This window comes from Rhagoletis pomonella, unplaced genomic scaffold (genome assembly GCF_013731165.1).
Source record: "Rhagoletis pomonella isolate Grant_MI unplaced genomic scaffold, Rhpom_1.0 Rhpom_scaffold_00001, whole genome shotgun sequence".
Lineage (NCBI taxonomy): Eukaryota > Metazoa > Arthropoda > Insecta > Diptera > Tephritidae > Rhagoletis > Rhagoletis pomonella.
Window position 1 is genome coordinate 48,714,052 of NW_023458555.1, and position 4,745 is coordinate 48,718,796.

Sequence of the window (4,745 nt, forward strand, 5' to 3'; positions counted from 1 at the left end):
TTTTTATACCTTTCATGAGCATGAAATGGTATTATAACTTTGGTCCGATGTTTGTAAGTACCAGAACAAAAAGAGATAGACCCATGAAAATGTATACTTATATGATCAGAACGTCGAGCTGAGTTGATTTAGCCATGTCCGTCTGTCCGTCTGTCCGTCTGTCCGTCTGTCCGTCTGTCCGTCTGTCCGTCTGTCCGTCTGTCTGTCTGTTTGTATGCAATCTAGTCTCTCAGTTTTCGAGGTATCCGGATGAAATTTGGTAGGTGGGTGTATTTTTATAATGTATTAATCATTTGTCGGAACCGGAAGAATCGGACCACTATAACATATAGCTCCCATACAACTGATTGTTCAGATATAAGATTTTTCATTATAACTTCGCCATTTATGCAGCTACGAACATGAAATTTTGCATTACTTGCACCCATTATCAACAGAATACTTATAGTGAAAATTACAAAGATCGGGTCACTATAACCTATAGCTCCCATACAACGGATTGTTCAGATATAAAATTTTGCGTTATAACTCCTCCACTTATATAGCTAGGAACATGAAATTCCGCACTGTTTTCAATAATTATCTACAGAAAACTTACCGCGAAAATTAAAAAGATCGGGTAACTATAACCTATAGCTCCCATACAACTGATTGTTCAGATATGAGATTTTTCGTTATAATTCATCCATTTATGTAGCTAGGACCGCGCTGTTTTCACTCATTATCAACAGAAGACTTACCTCGAAAATAATAAAGATCGGGTCACTATAACCTGCAGCCCCCATACAACTGATTGTTCAGATATGAGGTCTTTTATCATAACTCCTCCATTTATGCAGCTACGAACATGAAATTTCGCACCATTTTCACTCATTATTAACAGAATACTTACAGTGAAAATAACAAGGATCGGATGACTACAACATATATCTTCCATACATCTGATTGTTCAGATATGGGATTTTACTGTAAAACTTCTTTATTTGAATAGCTAAAAGCGATAAATTTCGTAAGATATTTTATAAATAATAATACAAAGTCTACTGTGAAAATCGTCAAAATCTATGCTGTATAAGCTTTATCTCCTATAGCACTGATTGTTCAGATACCAGTTTTTGCGATATATCTTCTTTATGTAGGAAACTAAACCCAATAAATTGTGTTACCGGTTTACATACCGATCACATAGCAGTGAAAATCACTTAGATTGGTGCTAATATAAGGTATATCTTCAATACCTCTGATTGTTCAGATGCGATTTTTTATATAGGTATGGAACTCCTCTATCGATGTATGCAGATGTATTCAAAAGCAGTAATCTGTCAAAGTAAAATTTGTAGATGTTCATGAAAGGTATGAAGCCTTCGGCATAGCCGAAGACAGCGCTGCTCTTACTTGTTACTTCTAGAAATGTTCCTGGCGAGCATTGAACGTTCACTTTCCTTTTTTCTTCCATGGAGGCAACATGAATTTCAGTTTCAGCAGAATTCCGTCTCTACTAAATTGCTTAGAAGCAACGGTATATACGTCGCAACAGAATCAGGGGAAAAGTCACTAAGAGGATTCATATTTACGGTATCAGCGATATGATGCGATTTCTTTACCCAGTATGTACTCAACCGAATGGATTCTTCCGCAAGAATACGGGGAATCCAGTTAGGTGGTAGCTTTAGGCAACGCAAAATAAAAAACATATGCAAGCGTAACGTTTGACCATATTGAGGTAGTAACTTTGGTTCTAGGCGCAGCATGTAGTTCGGTGTGTTGGAAGGCAAAAGGATAACCTTTTTTTATGAAAAAAAACGCAAGATACACACAGATAATATCCTTTTTTCTTGGCTGTTGGAGTATTTAATGATTATTTTTCCATGTTTATTATTTTCAAGAATTGACACATGTATTAACAGGGTTGCATCGGGATGATCTCTGTTTGAAAGCGTGTGCAATCAATCGACTCATTTATTTTGTTGCATATAAACAATTGAATTTCAAGCGAGCTATACTGACACGAGTTAGTTCGATACCGCGCTTGGTGCCATATAAACAAGGTAATGGTTTTATTAGCAACTAGCTGCGAATAAACAACAAATTAATCAGCTGTTCGTAAAACTTGCAATTTATTACCGGTTTTGTGTTCTTGTACTTTTGTGCTATGAGAGCGAATTCTCAAAAATTAAGCTACTGGAGAGTTACTGGCAAGTTACTGGATAATTTGTAAAAGAACACAACTAATACCAAGAAAACCCTACAATTGGCTTGCAGAAAATCTGACCAGCGCAGATTTAGCGTAGAACTAGACCTTTTGCCAACAGTACTAATTCTAGGTCAATACCCAAGCAATGCTTTCAACTGTCCAGTTTTACACGGCGATGTCATTGGCGGTGGCAGTCATCGCCCAGTGCATTACTTTGCAACCAGTTTTTAATATTTTCTGTATTGGACAGTTTTTTTTTATAAGAAAACGTTGTAAAGACTCGATTTTTGGATATTTTTTCGGTTTTTTTTTCTTTTAAAGATTCCATGTTTGTTACATAGTATTTTATAAAAAAATATTGCAAGCGCCCCGCAACTACTTGAATTAATTAAATCTGAAAACTCACAATTGCCTCCACCGTGATTTGAATTCGCGACCAACGATGCTTAACAGGCTAACCTAATATTCACGCACGCCGCCAATTTACTGTCAAAAATTTCTCATGCACATACAACTTGTATGGGACCAACCGAAATTGAACGGCGTGCGTAAGAAGCTAACTCAATTTCCAATTTTTGTTCTGCGTGACATTTTGATTTGACGTTTCGCTCAATGAAATCAAATGCAAACGCACGCAAGCCAATTTCGGGTGACGCAAAAAAATAAATTCGACGTCGTGCGTACCAAAACGCAAGCCGCGAATATTAGGTTAGCCTGTAAGACGGCGGTCTTCTCGCTGAGCTACTTTCATGTTGTACGAGAAGTGAGAATTTGTACACTTACACCACAAAATTCAACTGTCCCGCTCTGAAGCCGTTTTGTACCAGTTCAGAGATAGTTCTGAAATACGTAGTTAGGAATTAGCGCTTTGCCAGACTGTCTCTAAATTTTACTGCAGGGTGGGTGATGGAAACTAAAGCTGAAATTAGTCAAGAACGCAGAGCGTATACGCAAACGCAGTCTGTACACGCAGAGTTTCGCAGATTACTGGAGCCCTCAGTGTTGCCACTCTTCAATGCCTTTTCATAAACTTACCTTTTCAACTACAATTTTTCGTGCTATAATAGACCGTAGCTAAATATAAATTACTTAGTTTTCAACAAAAAATTTTATTCAATAGCAAATTTCTAATATTTTTAACTTATTTCGAATAGGAACTTATAACTTTTTTACCATCTGCAAAACTGACGAAGTGGCAACCATATAAGAAGGAAGAAATCAGCTGACACGGAAAAATCTAAATTCCGCAGATTTCTGCGCTACGGGCTACAACTAGAGAAAAATTCTGCGGTGTTGAGTTTTCAATTACATGGCGCTTTGGTAAGACAGATCGTGTCAGCTGAACGGGTTTACGTACCGGTAAGTTTACGTTCTTGACTAATTTCAGCTTAACACAGTCTCATTTATCTTACTAACCCATTTGCAAATTTTGCTTTGGTTAAAAAGAGTCCATTAGAATTATCTGAGTTTAAATAGTTAAATAAAGACTGTGAATTACATATGTATTGAAAAGGTCACATTTACAGATGCAAATGCATATCGTGTAAGAACACCTTTAGCAAGTTAACTAGGCAATCCAGCTGAGATTCTGCCGTAGTTTGCTGCGGCAGCCTTAATTGCATAGCAATGGAGTGCACTAAAGGCTCCGTTATGAATACTTGGCATTGCTTGAGCTTTGTCACATAAGGAATCTATTAATAGGGCATTCGCAGGGGGGGGTTTTTATAGGCAACAAAAATTGAATGCGAAGTTGAATGAAAAGCAGTGTTGCCGTTTTAGCCCTTTGGTGGCTAAATTTGGCTACCAAATTCTTTTTTTGGCCACAAAAATTTTAAATTGCCCCTAGCCCTTTTTTTAGCCCTTTTCAAAATTTATTCATCATTGACATAAACATTTTTTTAATGATTTTTATGAATTTAACTCTTCGCTCATAAAGCGATCGCCTTTCCTTTAAGGCAAGTACACATATGTCTATGTATGTTCCTTACGTTTCTGGGCCGTTATCTTATCCGTTAACGATTTAACTAAACTTAAATTTTAGTTAGTATGGAAGATGCCACATCCCCTTTTACGAATTCGGGCAAAGTTCACATAAACCATCTGCATGATAGCCTGAATATGCCGTATAAATTTGGTTGAATTCGGTGAAGCCGTTCTTAAGTTATATTGTCACACAAAAAACGTTCACTTATTTTTATATTTTAGTTAGTATGGGTGGTGCCACGCCCCCTCTTCCGAATTCGGGAAAACTTCGCATAAACCATCTGCATGATAAATCGAATATGCCACATAAATTTGGTTGAATTTGGTGAAGCTGTTCTCAAGTTATGAGGTCACACCAAAAACGTGCACTTATTTTTATATATAAGATGTAGGTAAAAAAATTTAGCTACCATTTTTAGCCACAACGACGATTTTAAGCTCTTTTTTAGCCCTTTTTTAGCTGGAATTTAAGTACCACTAAAAAGGTTTCGCGGCAACACTGATGAGAAGTTGAAAGTGAAAAAGTTGCCCGCCATTCAGACGAGGCGATTTTCGATTCAACACGAAT